The sequence below is a fragment of the Sitophilus oryzae genome, unplaced genomic scaffold (assembly GCF_002938485.1).
Source record: "Sitophilus oryzae breed Bouriz unplaced genomic scaffold, Soryzae_2.0 scaffold_649_pilon_pilon, whole genome shotgun sequence".
Taxonomy (NCBI): Eukaryota; Metazoa; Arthropoda; class Insecta; order Coleoptera; family Curculionidae; genus Sitophilus; species Sitophilus oryzae.
Genome location: NW_022147250.1, coordinates 147,860 through 167,698, shown reverse-complemented (window position 1 = coordinate 167,698; position 19,839 = coordinate 147,860). Strand labels below are relative to the sequence as shown.

The 19,839-nt window shown below is 32.8% G+C and overlaps 1 long non-coding RNA gene across 1 annotated transcript; it reads left to right on the top strand.

Moving 5' to 3' along the window:
- The first annotated feature begins 10,360 nt into the window (after positions 1 to 10,360).
- LOC115887865 lies at positions 10,361 to 11,289 on the top strand. Its single transcript, XR_004051168.1, has 3 exons — positions 10,361 to 10,578; positions 10,630 to 10,737; positions 10,790 to 11,289. It is a non-coding gene; the product is annotated as an uncharacterized LOC115887865 (long non-coding RNA).
- Positions 11,290 to 19,839: the final 8,550 nt, after the last annotated feature.

The following is a 19,839-nucleotide window of genomic DNA, read 5'->3' as shown; positions in this document are numbered from 1 at the left end:
AAAAATGGTGTAACGTATTTGAAATTCCACTGATTCGTTAATTAAAATTTTAGTTTTGACACTATTTTAAAATAGTTTTAGACCAGCGAGCGTTTAGATGTCTTGGCATTGTAAGTGACTGGTGTGATTGATGCGCCTGTAAATGGGAATTTTTAAATACCTATGAATAACTATTTTACCTCATTTAAGTATGTATGATTTTGTGAATTAATGGTTGTACTATGTAGGTAGATATTATCATTATAAAAAAAACTCAAATAAATAAGAAACTCCTGAAACTTAGAGACATCTTTACAATAAATGTTTTTGATATAAGTGCAAATTTGGCGACTGTTCCTAATTCCTTAATACTGATTTAACATGAATGTATATTTTTATTGTTTGACTTGCCCTAAAAATTCTTTTTTCTTGTTTCAGGTATGGCATTTCCTATTGGTTATTGGAAAACAATTCAAGTCATTTTGAGAAAAATGTAGTCTTTATGGTTCAAAGTATTTACAGTAAGTCTGTCTCTTTTTAGCGAAAACATTTAATGGAAATGTATTTTCTCTGTGTATAATGTTACCTTAGGTACCGTTTGACTGCCGGGAAGAGATACTCTAGTCTTCTACAAAATGTCCAACTTTAGTTTGGGAGATGTGTTTTCACATACGAATAACGATTAAAAAAAGCAATAAGTGTTTTTTACTTTAATTTATTAAATAAAATATCAAATTTTAGGTGTATTAGTAAATGCAGTTTCAATTAGCGATGGGAACTATCGAATGAATTAGACTATCGAATGGTTAATGAATGAATGATTTCAACTATCGAATGGTTTTATTCGAATAAAATCACTCATTCATTTGTATACTAAAGCATATGTGACAACCTCGCCGTGCGACCAAATGGTTATCGTTGCGCCACGACTATCGAAACTTAGAGACATCTTTACAATAAATGTTTTTGATATAAGTGCAAATTTGGCGACTGTTCCTAATTCCTTAATACTGATTTAACATGAATGTATATTTTTATTGTTTGACTTGCCCTAAAAATTCTTTTTTCTTGTTTCAGGTATGGCATTTCCTATTGGTTATTGGGAAACAATTCAAGTCATTTTGAGAAAAATGTAGTCTTTATGGTCCAAAGTACTTACAGTAAGTCTGTGTCTTTTTAGCGAAAACATTTAATTGAAATGTATTTTCTCCGTGTATAATATTACCTTAGGTACCGTTTGACTGCCGGGAAGAGATACTCTAGTCTTCTACAAAGTGTCCAACTTTAGTTTGGGAGATGTGTTTTCACATACGAATAACGATTAAAAAAAGCAATAAGTGTTTTTTACTTTAATTTATTAAATAAAATATCAAATTTTAGGTGTATTAGTAAATGCAGTTTCAATATCTTGTTCCAAACCTTGTTCGTCTCCAGCGAATGAGTCTCCCTCTATTAGCAATAACAAAATAAAATAATTATTTTAGCCTAGTAAAATAAACCAAAAAACTAAAATATTTGACCAAAAACTAATATTTGTAGAGTTCACATATTTTTGAAAAAAACTTTATTATTATATGTATATTTATTATACAGGGTGAGAAATAAATGCAAATGTTTTTAGGGGTAGTATATTTCGACCCCATAAACACGATTATGAGGTTTTTTTCGCGAAAAAAAATTTTTTTTAGTTAGTTAGTTTAGTAATTTAAACTAATTTAAACTAATTTTGAAGTCAGAGTGTGAACTGTCCTTATTTTTATGAGTGTTCTTATTTTCTTGTCCTTATAATAATAACCATATTCATTTAAAGGTTTTTAGTATCAACAGAAATATTTCCGTTATGCATTTTAAGTCGACAAAACAATTCCACAGATTTTTGTTAGAGGAATTCACGCTGTCATGTAACACTAATTCATAATTTTTCACGTCGTCGCGTAACCTCTCGCGATCTTCTCGCTTGTCATCGGAATAAATTATGGTAAAAGCCGGGCCAAGACGGCTTTTCGACGACTCCGCTACTACTGGGGCCGCTGCCTGGCCGTGACGTTTGTTTATTTTCATTAATTAATTGCATAGGAGCCGGGCTAAAACGTTTGGGTCGCGCTCATTTTTATATTATATCTGTGGTAACCGAATTACAAATGAACATAAAACATAACCTCTTATGGACGAATATTAGTAATTAGTAGTATTCTTTCGTTCTGATCCAACTGAAAATTTTCACTTAAACTGATTTATAAAGGGAATATAGAAAAATCCAGAAATCATTGTTATTTCCTATACCACGTAGGAATAAATCAGTTTAAGTGAAAATTTTCATTTCGTTCAGAACGAAAGAATACTACTATTATTTGGTCCATTTCCATCTCACCCTAATTTCACCGAACACCTGCCGAACACTAAAATTAATTTTCTTCTTTCATCTAAATAATTATTGATTGCCACTAATAAAATAAAAAGAAATGCGAACCGCACGTAAACAAGGACATACTTATATCGTTTTAGAAGAAGCTTTTATTTTAGAGAGGGGGTCTTTTCAATAGGAATTGAAATGTTTATAAAAGGCCATAACAATAACAATCATAAACTCAGCACTTTTAAATTTAAAACTATAAATTATGGTTAGGCTAGTTTATTAAACGGCTTCGGCACAGTTAATACAATACATTGAATAAAGAACATTTTTTTTATTCTTTATTCAATGATAGAATATAGGTATGGCAGTTTGGCAATGGAATGGTTCAGATTTGTTTAAAATAGCCCCTAGACGAGCACTAGCTAGGACGAATTTATTTTTAGGTTAAATTTATAATACGGCCCAGAGAAAGCTACCCAGCAAAAATATGATTTTGTCATTGTCAAATTCGATGTTCACTTTGTGTCTCTCTCTTTGGTCCGTTTCCCTGAAGAGGGATTAGTGACTATGATGTTCCTGTAGCGGTTTTTATCGTATTGTGCCAGTCCGCTCTGTTTTGATCCATGCTGACGGTTTCATGAAGGCCTTGGCCGATTAGGTCTTTAGTTTGATCAACCCATCTCTTGGGTGATCTTCCTCGTGGTCGCTTTCCCTCTACCTTTCCCTCGACTATTAGCAGCTGCAGTGAGTCCGTTCTTCTAGCAATGTGACCAATATATGTCAGAAAACATCGGTTTATTTTTTTTGAGAGGCTGAGTTGTGAGTTTAGTTCTTGGAGAACTGACTCATTCGTACGATGTGCTGTCCAAGGTATACGTAGCAGACGTCTATATGCCCACATTTCAAAAGCATCTATTCGCCTGGTATCGCTTTTCTTCAGCGTCCATGTTTCCGCCCCATACGTAGCAATCGGGAAAACAAGCGAGTTCAGCAGTCTTAGTTTGGTATTCTTAGTGATGGCTGTATCTTTCCATATCTTAGTTAATTTAGTTACGGCTGTTCTAGCCAGCGCAATTCTACGTCTTATTTCGCCTTCGCATGAGCCGCTGTTGTCGATTAGCGATCCCAGATATAAGTATTTATTAACCACCTTAAATCCAGCTATGTTTCCCACGTGAGGTTGGTTGTTGTTTTGTCGGTCCACAATCATGACAGGTAAATATTAAACAAAAGAGGGGATACGCAACAACCTTGTCTCAGACCTTTCGTTGTACATATGGGTTCCGAGAGTATCTTTCCTTGTTTTATATAACTGATGTTATCGGTGTACAGTTCTTTGATAACTTCTGTAAGATGTTAGTCCAATTCTTTTACAAGACCTTTAAAGTTATCTCCGCCCAGTACCAGGTACTTCGTCCACAGGCTCTAAGAACATCTTGTCAAACACTGTTGACATCCGAAGTCTACCACCTTGCTCTGACTCGACATCCGTAAATATACCGGTGGAGGTGAAATCTGTTAAGATTTGATCTGACAAGGAGGCTATTGCTGCCTGTAAGTCTCTTGGGCTGAAAAATGTGGAAATTGTTGTGGAAGAAAGTGCAAGGAAAGATGGTGGGCTACATGTGGACCAGTTGACTCCGCCTGTGGTTCAGATGACGCGGAATTCGGATGAGGCAAATGGGCGTTATTTGCTAGCTAGACTGAGGGACCCTTCCATATTAAAAACTATTCGGCTATTCCTTGCCTATCTCCATGATCAACCTTCAAGTGTGTGTTTTGAAGGGGACACCAACACCAGCATCAAATTATCTAAGGTCTCAGAGGGACTTGCTAGTGACGCGGATTCCCTGCGTAGGCTATATTATCGCTTTCAAAACGTCTATGGTATTGACTCAGCTGAAGTGGATGCGGATATTTTTGCCTTCAGGTCCTTCTTTTCAGCGCAAAAACTTCAACAGCTTCAGATAATTAGGGAAAGTCATTCCAAGTATTTCTTCAATCGCTCGCAAATAAATTTTTTTAGGTGAAATGACGCGAGCAGAGGATCAAACACCCTCTGAAATACTAACGATAGCAAACTTAGTGTTTTTTTTTAAATTAATATTCACATAAAACGGATGAATTGTATATTTTATTAGAAGAGCTCTATTTTCCACAAATTGTTGCCATAACTGAACATTGGTTAAATATGGATGAGCCTGTATTTGTCAAAAATTACACTACAGCAACTTAGATTCAATAGAAGTAACTCATCTCATGGAGGTACTATGATAATGTCTACTAACAACGACTTTTCGGCAATAACTAAGTTTGATACTCTAATATCCGAAAAAAAAATTTGAATTTTCCGTCGTTTATCATAATGTTTTTGACCTCTATGTTATTTGTATTTACAGAACACCTGACACTGACGTGCATATTTTCAGTCAAAAATTGCTAAGTTTGCGACCTAAATATTGACTTTTCCAGTGTGTGGACAGCTAGGGAGTTTCTCCAGGCCATTTTTGATTCTATTGGTATACTCATGCACATTGACTCACCAACTAGAATAACTAAAACTGGTTCTAGAACTATAGACTATATCGTGTCGTCTTTTGACCCGGAATTCGTTGACTGTAGAGTCCTTCACTCAGGTTTCTCTGATCATGAGGCAGTATTGACAAAGTTTTTGCCAAAATCGAAATGCAAAAATACCTCGCACAAATAGGGCTGCATTTTTTCGGATAAAATTTTTCTAAATTTTCACCACCTATGTCTAACAACTGAGTGGGTTTGCCTTGTCGAATCTGGCGTATACAAGGCGTTTCCTCTAGAGGCTACACCATAATTGGAAATGGTTGAATAAGCTGAAAATGATGATGAATACTAATATACAGTTTCAAAGCATTTTAAGTTAGTATACATTTAGCTTGAAGCTTTAGCAACTTAAACTGTTCATTATACACCTTTACCTCTACGATTAAAAAAGAAGAAATCATCTTTAATGAATTCAAAAGATAGATTTAATTACCTCTTAAAACTTTCTCGTTCACTTTTTTATTTCTTACCTGTTGAAAAATCTCCCCTTTAAACTAGCTACAAATTAATAATTAAAAGTTTCTTTTAATTTTAAAGCCAATTTAAAAAGAACTATGATACGCCGCTCTGTTAAGCAAAGTTTCGGTTGAAGCCCGAGGCCATCCGAAGGTAAACACTGCATCTAATTTTAGGTGGATAATTTAACTAAGAGAGAAACAAGAACAAGATTTAACTAGCTATCCGGAAAAATTCGAAGAAAATTCTGAAAGAGACGACGTAGGTCATATTAACTAGAGCCGCGAGGCTTTGTAGCTTGTTAGTAAATATTTCAAAAATTTTGCTATAAAATATGCACATAAAGCTATTTTAATTCTAATATATTTTTAATATACAGGGCCCGGTACATAGACTTAAAATAAAATATAGACTGAGCATCTCATTCATAAATAGCTGGAACATGCGATCAGACACTGTCTTGTTATTGTTGTGTTATTGTTTTAGGTTATAACGAGTGCGACACGAGCGATAGATAGGTTGTCTCTGTCGTAACGGTCGTTCCCTGACGACTCTGCCGAGAAACACAACACTGTCTTTCGTTTCTCAAGTACACCTGAACTCTCCGTATCATAGCCGGGTAATTTTTTTATTTTAATGAAGCTATAATTAAATTAAAAATATATCGTATTTAAACTTTTTTATATTTTATTAAGATTTTTTAAATAAAAGTTTAGAAAAAACAATTTAGAGTCCAAAAAGGATAAAAATAATAAAATACACGTTATAGAAGAAATTTTATCATCGAAATTAGGTAATTTTTGAAATTAATAATAAATTATTAATTTTAGTCAAACATTTACAACCCCTAATATTAATCAAAACAGGATCTATTCCACAGATATAATAGAATCGGCAACAGGGAGAGAAAAAAAATATGATTGTTGTAATTTTTTTTCTGGTTAAGTGATGTCTTATTATGTAAATTAGAGCAAACATAAATCTGTTCCATTAAAGCAAGGAAGGTGATAGGAAGTGGATAAAATAAAAACTACATTTATAACTCGGTACTGTCTTTATTATACCGGGTGCGTCTCAAAAGTGGCTCATCCCCATAATTTTTTTATATTTTCAAATAAAAAAAACAAGATTTAGTATGTTAGTATATGAAATAAATTAGGATTGATTGACGCATTCAATTGTTTTTGGTCACTTCCTGTTTCACCGGAAATGACTATAACTTTTAATTTTTAAACGGCACCCTCGGTAATTTCTACTTTATTCGATAGAAAATGACACTCTGAATAGAATAACATACCATATGTCAACTTTTGACATTTTCGCATATGGTTTAATTGTAATTGTAACACGCGGTTCATAACGACAATTTGACTCGAAATACCAAGTGTGTGGTATCAATATATTCATAAAAAATGCTTTTTCCAAATATGCTAATGAGTCACCCTTGTTCCATTTGAAAAAATTGACATATGTATGATTAAAAATACGATTTATACATCTTTTAACCGGCCTAGACAAGACACGAAACCTATTAGACGATCAAAAACTATTTTTCCAAGGCTCCTTGATTAAAACTTAGTGGATTGAAAAAAACTGGATTGAAATTTAAAATAGGATATGTTTTTAAGCGACAATGTCAAAAGTTGACATATGATATGTCATTCTATTCAGAGTGTCATTTTTATCGAATAAAGTAGCAATATACCGAGGGTGCCTTTTAAAAATCAAAAGATGTAATCATTTCTGGTGAAACAGGAAGAGACCAAAACAATTGAATACGTCAATAAATCCTAATTTATGTCATATACCTACTAACATACAAATCTGTTTTTTATCTGAAAAAAATAAAAAAAATTATAGGGTGAGCCACTTTTTGAGACGACCCGGTATATTAAAAAATATTGTTTCATAATGTAATATCATTTTAAAATTCTTGTATGTTATTTTAGATTCTGAAGATAATTTTAGAATAAACCGGAATATATTTTTAATAAAAACATTATTAATTATTAACAGGGTTATAATTATGATTTTGTTACAATGTAAGTAAGTAAATAATGTAATGTAAGAGAAAAAATTCAGATTTTACATTTTACTAAAATATTATCTAAATAAGCGCCTTTCTACAACAACGCCACTGACTCCCAATGGGTAAATTGAGAGTTGCCTACCGGTCAAAAGTCGTTTCAAGACTTAAATGGATTATTTAAGTCAAATTTCTTGCAAATTTGGCACTGGCGAACCATATTTTATAGTTCTTGAACAGAAAAAGTCAATAAAATAAACACTTAAGCACTACAAGCTAAGAAAATGCGTTAATACAGCCGGGGAGATAGCGGCAACAAAGCTTTACCGCACACGTGCGACACGTACTACAAGGTAATAAATGAATGAATAGGCTCCCTCGCCTCTAATCGGTGTTGTCATATTGTAAAGAACTTATCCTTTTTAAACAGTATCCGACTTATAATTTAGTAGTATAAGGACTATTTAATACATCTCTGGAATATTAAAACCTACTTTATTAAACTGTAGTATTAATATCTCAATATATGTGTATAACAAGAAAAAAAATATTGATAATATTAAAGACGTGACAACATAGGCTGGATGAGGAAGGCTCGGTCGACTGTACCCAGAAGTAAACATGTGTACAAAAAAGGTTGTTTGTCCGCGTTGAGATGTAAATAGTGCAGTCTATATTTTATTTTAAGTCTATGGCCCGGTAATAGTGCGTGGGGCATCTGTAGCTCCTATAATTAAAAAAAATAGTGTGTGCACTATGTGTGCATATTTGAAGTAAAACTTCTTATCGACAACTATTAAATTGAAGGATTTGGAGGATATGTATTTTTTATCGATGCTTTTTATAAATTTCAAAAGAATTAGAGTTAATTCTAACTATCTCTACTAAACCGTATACTAATTTTAGAATGTTTTTTTTGAAGACGCATAACCAGATACCAATTTGGAGAACTCTTGTCTAGTTCTTGGGGAAAATCAGCAACATCTGACAATGGCAATACAATACAATGGCTTTAGAGCTATAGGCATATACTCCTTTAATCCAGAAACCGCCAGAAATGAAGCGCCAAGACACCATGAAAAGCTACAATTTCACGAATCATCACCCCATCTAACAGCTAATGAATTACAGATGGAAACAAATATTATTGCTAATCCATTGTCTTTAGAAGCTGATGAAACACCAAGTAAATTTTTGCATGAGTTATCCCCCATACCAAAGTTGCAAATTGATGGTGTAAGAAAAAGGGCAAAATCGATTGTCAATGTTAAGACATCGATGGAAAAGTTAAATCCAAAGAAGATAACTGAAAAAAAGACTGCATGGTGAGAAAATGCACGATGTGCAAAATGCAAAAATAAAGTCTTGTACACAAAGTGAACATCGAATTTGACAATGACAAAATCATATTTTTGCTGGGTAGCTTTCTCTGGGCCGTATTATAATTTTTTAATAATTTGAAGGTGGATTTTTGCAAATATTTTTCAATTATTAAAGTGCCTTTAGATACAATTAAAATTAATTAATTCGTGTATAGTATTTGTATTATGGTTTTGTTTATTTTTTATGAAATGAATTTTTTTCCTATTAAAATAAACATAGCTTACTAAATCACTAGCTAGCCATTTTTAAATACAGTATGTTAATTAAGTATCTGGCCAAACTTCAGGAGGTGATTCTTTGAGTGTTTTTAAGGTAAAAAGTTTACCGGGACCCGGGCGGTCGCCCAGGGCGCCGGATGTGAGGGGCGCCACAACAGCAACTAAAATATTTTAAAAAAGTAATCTAAACAAATAGTAACGAATAACCAGATCAATAATTAATCGGTACTATTAATTTCCACATTAAAATATTAGCAATTACCACACCACATAGGGAAGAATATCTGATTAAACATTATAATCACTACTATATCTTAGACGTATCCTATTATAATTTACTGAAATTATGCTCAAAAAATCCTTAGCACAAAGGCTTCCGGATAGTTTTGATTTCTTCTACTCTATATGTTTTTTCGGTGCTCTATTCGAAACTGGGATTTGCGAATCCATTTTCGTGGAAAAATCTTAAAATAAAATAAAAAAATATAAATCTGATTGGTTCATGTTATTTTACTTATAACTCAAAAGCTATCAACTTTTGTAAATAACCTTTCTTTCTATAATTCTTGATTTTATACATTTTCTCTAAACGAACTGTTTTGGGTCAAGAGCCAACAAAATTGATAGTTTTAGACTGACTGCTCAAAATCGCACTTTTTCCTACTATCCTCACCTTTTATTTGTTATTAATGGCTGATATACACTAAAATTATATGAGGTAAATATTTATTCGCATAAGCTAAAGAGGATTCCGATATCCTTATTACCAAAAAAAAAGCTTATAAGTTTGCCTCATTAATTAAATTAATTTATTAACAGTAGTGTTAAAAGATATCAATCTTTTGGTGGTTTTGGTTGTTTCGGATTGAATGTGTAGTAATACACGGAAAATTGTAGCAGAATCGTAGAATTTTCTGATTAGGGCAAGACAAAAGAATGCATCTCTCACACTACAAAATGAGCAACCTCATTTTGAAGCCGACCAAACTATATCTGATCATAAACTGATTCTGCACGAAATAATTGATTGTGAAAAAGGAAAGAAAATTTTCTTAAATTCTTATAGAAAAATAATGCAACTGCTTGAAACTAAATACTAATATTTTCCAAGATCACTTATACCAGACGAGACTGCCGAAGTTGGAAATCTATTTCTCATAACTCTATATTATACGGGATGCATCTCAAAAGTGGCTCATCCCTATAACTTGTTTATTTTTTTCAGATGAAAAAACGAAATGGTAAGTTAGTATACGAGAGAAGTTAGGATTAATTGACATATTCAATTGTTTTTGGTCACTTCCTGTTTCACCGGAAATTACTACAACTTTTGATTTTTAAATAGCACCCTCGGTTAAAGTCCCTAGATATATAAAGTACCGCAATTACCGCCATATTGGCGCCAAAACTAGCGGCAAATTTAAAAAGGAGGCCAACATTTCGCTGTTTCGGCTTTTTAAGCAGCTGGTCGGTCCGGCGCCAATATGGCCGACCAACATTGACAGGCAAGCCGTAAAATAAAATATTTATTAATTGTAATAGAATTACGTTTATTATCTACAGTTTACCTTCATTTTAACGTAATATCAGGTGGTATATTAATATTCAATTTCATAAATTTAATTTTTTAGGCCTATATATGTTAAGAGGTTATAAACGAATGGTTTCCGTACAAGTGTTTTTCATTTGTATTAGCATTTATTTTATGTTACCTTTTAGCGCAAAGTACGCCAACAGAAGTAAGTTAATAGGTAAGAAGAAATAAAGTTGGAATAACATTTAGAATTTTAGTACTTAATTCAGTCGAAACAATTGGAAAAACTTTGTTTGTTGATGAGAACGGGATACCTATACCATAAGTAAACTTTCCCTATTATACCAGTTATGCTGTAGTTAGTTTTGACAAATAAGCATGATTTAACGAAAGTCTTTGGAACTATGAATAAGCTACAAACTTAAATTTGAAGGCCGGCTTTTATACGAGAAAATTTTGAACCATGGTTGAAACAAATAAATGTAATAATTAAATTGATATGATACATACCTGCTATTTTTGAAATATATTAATATATTGATAGAAAGATTGTTTCAATTAGTATTACTTCAGGTAGTTTCGGCATTTTAGGTATGTAATTGTGCACTTAATTTAAAAATAACTTAGAAAGAAGCTTGAAACGCATAGGGGCTCTTTATGTGTGCTGTATAATTAAGGTTTGTATGTTATGGAGTCATTTTTATACAACAAATTTATTATTAGTTGAATAAAAGCAAGTTAATACCACATAATTCAATTAAAATATATTTTGCTCTGCAATTTAATGTTATATTTTTAAAACAACAAGTGTCATAATGTTTAAGTATCATTATTATAAAAAAGTTATACTGCTATAAATTTAACATTGAAATAACTGTAATTATTGTTATACATAAATTAAGTAGGCATAATTTTACCTCAACAATATGTAAAACTTCAAATGAATCTTAACAATTTTATGTCATGTATAAAAATCAAATTTAAATCACACACTTTTATTTATAACTGACAGTATAAGACCAAATTTTTAAATATAACTTTACATGCTTACATTATATTGTTTACTTTTTATTAGTAATTACAATATGAACCAAAAAATATTAATTACTATCAATAAATACATAAAAACTAATCTATTTAAGTCCATGAAAATAACTATATAGTTAGCATATGCATAAACAACATTCTTGTTATTAGGATCAAATTTATTTGAGCTTTTTTTCATTGTTTTGATTAATATCCCTGTTAGTCCTGACTGGTAAAACCACCTGAAGCGATGTCATCCAAATCTATATATGTATCATAACATAACTTATTCTTTTAAATAATTATCCTTCGTTTGGTCTGATGATAATATATTGTAGATTTATCTAAACTTCTTGCTGCAAAATGTTGAAAACTAAACTACACTAAACATTTTAGGGAATGATTACGTAGAGATTTCACTTACACTTAGCATCCTTTTTAAAAGATATGTATGGTAGTTTGCAAGTAAGGTCTTTGTTTTGTTCTAGATTAGATTTCTAGAGGTTGATCTCGGCCTGACCCACTGCGACCTTCTCAGATCTATTGTGGTCTTGTCTTGTTCTATAATGAAGTTTTATGTACCAATAGGTTATACTACAAATAAGATTGTTAAAAATATTCACTGGAGCATAAATAAATTCAATCCACTACCTAACGTGTATTGAATATCGACGATGTTAGAAAACACATCAAATGGCGGCCTTTTCGTGTAATACACATTTCTTCACTAAAGATATCGACGCCTATACATTATTAATTAATAAATTTGTAGCATTTTAGTGGCTTTATAATTATTTTAAAATATGTGGATAAATATTTTTATCCTGAAATTGACAGCTTCTCAACATTTGACATGACATATTCAGACAAATGTGACATTTAAACAGTCCTACCACTACAGTTTTTCCAGAAATACCCCAAATATCCGCCATTTTGGCGCCAATAACATTGAACAAACCAATTGCGGTACTTTATATATCTAGGGACTTTACCCTCGGTATTTAAATAGCACCCTCTACTTTATGACAAATGTCAACTTTTGACATTTTCGATTAAAAATACGATTTTGACATCTTTTAACCGGCCAGGACAACACACGAAAAACATTAGACGATCAAATCTATTTTTCCAAGGCTCCTTGTTTAAAATTAGTAGATATTTTTAAAAGAACCATGGCACTGTAGATGGAAATTTAAAATATAATATTTTTTGAAAGAAAATGCCCAAAGTTGACATATTATATTTCATTCTACTCAGTGTCATTTTCTATCGAATAAAGTAAAAATATACCGAGATTTAAAAATCAATATATTATTTTTGTCATTTCCGGTGAAACAGAAAGTGATCCAATCAATTTTAATTTATGTCATATATTAACATACCAAATCTCGTTTTTTATCTAAAGAAATAAAAAAATTATAGGGGTGAGTCACTTTCGAGACGCGCCCCAGTCGGCCTACTAAAATTATCCTAAAAAAACTCACAAGTGAAAGGCAGAAAAATGCATGTTTCATTTAGAAATATGTAATAATAACTTTTATCCACATATGCAATAATTGTTTTGAGTAGTTTATTCGGGGGGGGGGGCGCCAGGTAGGGTACTCGCCCGGTCTCAATATTTCCCTTCCGCCGGCCCTGGGTACGGACAAAAAGTTATTACGCTTCAAAACAGTTAAAACACATGTAGGTGGCGCCCTCTACCAGTAGGAGTCATATTGACATCAAAATAAAATTTCTCATGTCAAAAAACTCCCAGACACCAATTTTCATCTAAATATTGACGTTACTTCAGAAATTATTTGGAAAAAATCGAAATAAAAATGAAATTTCTACTATCTCCGAAACTAAGCATTTTGGGACATTCATTTATACGAACTTTTTTACTTATTTTTATCTGCAGAATATGCTGCCGAAGTTTCCGGAATACAATTCGGACCACCCTGTATATCTCGGCTCCTTGATATCAAACAAAGGAGGATGTGACGCAGAAATCAAAAGAAGACTGTGTATAGCACATAATTCCATGACCAAACTCAATAAAATATGGAAGGATTCAGCCATTTCAATTAGAAACAAACTCAGACTACTAAGAGCCCTAATTTTCTCCATTGCCACTTACACCTCAGAGACCTGGACATTGAAGTTGGCAATGAAACGTAAAATCGATGCTTTTGAAATGTGGTGTTATAGACGGATGCTGCGAATACCGTACCCGGCTCACCGTACTAACATTTCAATACTCGAACAACTGAATATCGAATCCAGACTGTCGATATCAATAAATCAATCATACTTAAGATACTTTGGCCACATATCCCGGAACACCAATGGCCTAGAAAAACTGATTGTGGAGGGGAAACAGGAAGGTAAAGGGGAAACGTCCTAGGGGGAGATGTCCAAACCGTTGGGTGGACCAAATGAAGACGATAATAGGTCACAGTCTGCACAAGGCCAGTACTGCTGCGCAAGACAGAACTACATGGAGAGACACAATAAATGCAATATCATAATGTCACCATACTCTTATAGAGTAATAGGAAGGAGGAGAGAGAGAAATATATTAAACTAAATAATTATTTTAAGCAGTAACGTTTTTTCTTTAATTTGAGTATTTTTTCGGTGAAGTGCCCCTTCACCTACTGCACCTGACGAGCCGTCACTGCTGTCATGGCCTGATGATAGGAGAAATTAACAGGTTTGTTATTACCAGGAAAAGCAGTAAAATTAAAAAAATCACAGTTGGACGGCATGCACCCTACCAAAAAAAACGCGCAACCGGAAAGTCCTTAGCCTTCGGGGCATCAAAACGGGGGCTAAATGGATATTTGCCGCCATTATTGTTCCGCTCCCGCATCGGCAGAGGAAAATTCGTTTGTCGGCACATAATTTTATTTGCCGTATCTAATTTCCCGCGTACAAATGAATACAATTTGTTTGTTAATTTCTCATTTGCCTCTGCTAATAACGATTTTAATTTAAACCTATTCGATTCAATTTACCGTGAGCAAATTAGGGTTATTTAATATACGTCTGGCAGATAACTTTTAAGCGAAACGCGAGCTCTGGAAATTATAGGATATTATGAGGTTTTGTTTCGTGTATTTTGCGAGCATTTTTTTCTCTCTTTTGGCGGGAGATAAATAATATTGAATTTTGTTTCAAAATAAACTGATAGAAAAAGTTAAGGATATTGTGTTTTCGTTAAGAAGAAAAATTTTCAGAAAAAATATGTTATAGCTATTAATACCTATGATGTTTGTGTTTAAAAAATACTGTTTCTAAACATAAAAAATTGTACCCAAACAAATAAAAAGGATTATCATCAAAAATGTACATTTAATTTTTGTTTAGAATAGAATTTGTTTGCGTGTTGCTAAGCGGCAGTTTGCGATATTGTAGTTATTCTGTCATCGATAATATGAATATACGTTATTTAACAGTAGAGGAAGCAAATCAAGCCAATGGTTTGCTTCTTGGGGGTGCGCGACAGATTTAATGAGACTGGATCTGTCATAGAAGGCACAGGGAGGGTAGACCAAGGTCGACAAATGCTAGGGAGGACCGAAGCTTAATGAGAGGAACTAGGATGGATCCTGCAAGAAACTACACGTTGCTCAGCCAGGGCCTTTTGGCTGTCAGCAGAGTACGTATTGCCCCTCGGACGTTCTTAAATCGATTAAAAAAAGCAGGTTTACATTGCTATAGGCCTATAAGACGCCCTCCGTGATCCTCCAATGATGTCGTCAGCATACATTTCACTTGTCATTGTACCTTCATTGGTACAGACATACAATTCCGTTCGGCTTCCGTAGAAAATTCCACCCCAGACCATTACACCTCTAACTCCAAAGGGATGCCCTTCTTGAACATATCGGTCGTTAAGTCTTGTATTTCTTAGTCTCTACACACGAACTGTACGTCTGTCAGTACAAAGAGAAAAGCGGCTTTCATCGCTGAACATCGCAGTATGCCACTCATGATTCCAGTTAGATCTTTCATTACACCAGAGCAAACGTTGAGCTTTATGACCTCAATCTGATTCTCGCGGTCAACGGAGGGCGTCTTATAGGCCTATAGCAATGTAAACCTGCTTTTTTTAATCGACTTAAGACCGTCCGAGGGGTAATACGTACTCTGCTGGCAGTCAAAAGGTCCTGGCTGAGCAACGTGTAGTTTCTTGCAGAATCCATCCTAGCTCCTCTCAGTAAGCTCCGGTCCTCCCTAGCATTTGTCGACCAAACCCTCCCTATGCCTCTCCATGATAGATCCAGTCTCATTAAATTGATTTTCAAGCCTAGAAATTACACTTTAGGTGACTTTAAATCCATCAGCCACATCGATCTGTCGCGCACCGCTAAGAAGCAACCCAATGGCTTGATTTGCTTCCTCTACAGTTAAATAACGTCTATTCCTATTATCGATGACAGAATAACCACAATATCGCAAACTGCCGCTTAGCAACACGCAAACAAATTCTATTCTAAACAAAAATTAAATGTACATTTTTGATGATAATGCTTTTTATATTTTGGGTACAATTTTTTATGATTACAAACAGTATTTTTTTAACACAAGCAACATAGGTATTAATAGCTGCAACACATTTTTTCTGAAAATTTTTCTTACTTTTTTTTGGAAATTTTCGAAGTGAAACAACTCAATTATTTTGGATTTATTTGAAAAACGGAAATACAAACACTTACTTTGTTAATGTGGCTAAAAATTTAGTGAACACTATAACTCACCTAACCATGAAATACTTTCATATCTCCTTAAAGCAAATGAGAATTTACACAGTTTCTTCTTCACGTCCGTAGCATTAGATGAGCTCCGTAGTATAATTAAAAGTATTAATAACAAATCCTCATCTGAGACTGATGATCTTACTCTCAAAATGTTCCCTGAACTTCCGGAATGCACATTAATCCATGTTACTATTTTAATTAATGAGTCGTTCCAAAAAGGAGTTTTTCCAAACTGCCTTAAGACAGCAATAATTATTCCTCTATGTAAAGGAGGAGATAAAGATCAAGCTTCGAACTATCGCCCAATTGCACTCCTGCCCACATTATCTCAGATAATTTAAAGATTGGTTAAAAAAAGGCTTCTATCTTTTCTCCTTAAATATACAAAGTACTTACTACCCATCAATTTGGATTTCTAAGTAACAGTTGCACAATTGATGCTAAGTTCGACCTTTTTAAGAATGTATACTCCCCCCTGAACAATCATCACTCTACAGCTACAATTTTCTGTAATTTCTTTAAGAAATGTAAATCATAATATCTTAATTAATAAAAATTATTAATGTATTTTTTTCTAGAATTATTAATAATAGACGCTAATAAGATTAAAACATTCATACGCATAATTTGTATAGAAAGTTAAAATTACAGTGAATACAAATATTTTGAATATGGATCATGTAGGAGGTGGCAACATTGCGATGTTTAGGTACACCGTAAAGAAATATCAGTGGAATAAACAAGTGGAACTAAATTTTTTTAAATTTTCCAGAAAATGCCAAGAAAAATATAAAACATTTTTTTTTCGCAAAAAAACCTCATAGACGTTTTTCTGGGGTCGAAATCCAGTAAATACACTTGCACTTATTTCTGACCATATTAGCACTATACCCGTGGAAACAGAAAAATTACAAATGTTATAACAGCAGTTAAAGAAATTTTAATAATTTTGATGAATATAGTAGCATTTTGAAATATTTTTATGAATTTAAGTAGCAGGGAGATAATCGGATTCGAAATATTAATAACGGCTCAAAAAAACCTTTAAACATTTTTTTTCTATGATTTTTATTAATCTACTAGAATCGCTATGACTGGAGAGGATTTTTCGTTTTTACATTAAACATAAAATGATGCTTTTGTATAAGCGAAGCTTTGAAAGGAATAAAAAGCAGCTTTTAAGAAGTTCGAAGCGAAATCAATTACCGGCAGAACGGAAAACGCTGCGAATTTATTTCGGCATCCTTTTTGCATACGTCATATTTCCTTCCTTCCGCGCACAGCCGTAATTCCATAGTTAAATATGAATAGGTAGACATGTGTAAGCTGTGTAAATTTATTTTATTCGTTCGCGTTTTCTTTATGTGCGCGTAAAGTAATTTCGCTGAGTAGATAAGTAATGTATTTTTAAAGGGTGCACCGGGAAAACATATTTTTGCATCTTCTATTAGATTTAGGTTCAATAGAGACTCTTGGAGCGTAAATGCTTTTAGATAGGCTTCTATTTCGAGATACAGAACAAATTGACATCGGTTCTTATGAATGCTGATGTATGAAATCAGCTTACTGGATTTTTTTACTTTTGAATGGAAGGATTTGAGCTAATTTAGTTTAATTTCCAATATCATCATTAACACAACCTTCAATTTTTCGAAGCCGAAATTATTTTTTAAATCCCAAAATATCAAGATCTGTATTAGATTTTAGCGGATATCTGCCCATTTCTTTGTGTCCAAATATTTAAAAAAATTTACAGTGTGAGTCTTAAATAAGTGCAGATATTATATTTCGACCACAGAAACACGATTATAATTTTTTTTTGCGCGAAAAAAAATTAAAATTTAGATTTTTTTTAGTTTATAGTTAAAAAACATACTTTGTTGGTAATATGGCAACATAGGTAGAAGATTAAATTTACAAGAAAGAGAAAATCCAGAAAAGATCCAGTGGTTCTCAAAATTTTAGCAAAAAATACATTTTTTTGGGAATTTTTCAAAGTGAAATAACTCAATTATTTTGGATTTATTTGAAAATCTGAAATACAAACACTTACTTTGTTAATGTCACTAAAAATTTAGTGAACACTATAACTCCTTCCAGGGCCGGCGGAAGGGAAATATCGAGACCGGGCGAGTACCCTATCTGGCGCCCCCCCTAATAGTCATTATAACTTCTTTCTATTTCCTTCATTACTATACTTTAACTACAACTAAGCATATATATGCTACTTGAACAATAAATTTTCACTTAAAGATACTTCAAAATTCTTCTCTTGGTTCAATCGAGTCTGCGGTTGTTGTTTTTCTATACCAGAGGTGCGTTTCGAAAGTCTCAAAAGTGACACGCCCCTAAAACATGTTTATTTTTTTAGATAAAAACGAGATTCGGTATGTTAGTATATGACATAAATTAGGATTGATTGACGTAATCAATTGTTTTTGGTAACTTTCTGTTTCATCGGAAATTACTACAACTTTTGATTTTTAAATGATATCCTAGGTATATTTCTATTTTATTCGATAGAAAAGGACTCTGAGTACAATGACATATCGTATGTCAACTTTTGACATATTCGCGCTTAAAAAATTGTATTTTTTAAATTTCAATCTAGAGTGCCGTTGCTGTGTTAAAAACACTAATTTTTAAACAAGGAGATGTGAGAGATTTTTAAACATTTTTTTCAAATGGAACAAGGGTTGCTCATTAGCATATTTGGAAAAAGCATTTTTTATGAATAATATGGTACCACAAACTTGGTATTTCAAGTCAAATTGTTGTTATGAACCGCATTTTACAATTTTAAATAAACCATATGCGAAAATGTTAAAAGTATGTATATGATTACTGTGATATGATACTAATATGATACCTAAGTAATTCTATTCAGAGTGTCATTTTCTATCGCGAGCGCCATTTAAAAATCAAAAATTGTAGTAAAATTTGCGGTGAAACATAAAGTGACCAAAAACAATTGACTACGTCAGTTAATCCTAATTTATGTTGTATACTAATATACCAAATCTCGATTTTTCATCTGAAAAAATAAACAAGTTATAGCGTGCCACTTTTGAAACCCACCCGGTATATAGAGCTATAAGAACAGAATTCCAACTTCGGCACTCTCGTTCTGGTATAAGTGATCTTTGAAAACATTAATATTTAATTGCAAGTAGTTGCATTATTTTTCTATAAGAGTTTAAGAAAATTATAAGCGATTGCTTGAAACATAAACCTTCCGGATAGGTAAGTTGGAAAAATAATATATCTTCATACGAATTCAAATTGCCCATGTTCAAGCAAAAATATCACCAACTTACCTTACTTTACCCTATATGATCAGATACGGTTTTGTCGACTTCAAAATGAAGATCAGCCAGTGTTTGAGATGCATTCCTTTGTCTTGTTCTTATGAGAAAATTCTACGATTCTGCTACGTTTTTTTGGTGTATTACTTACTACATATTCAATCCGGAGCAATCAAAACCACCAAAAGATTGATATATTTTCCCACTACTGTTAATAAATTAATTTAATTA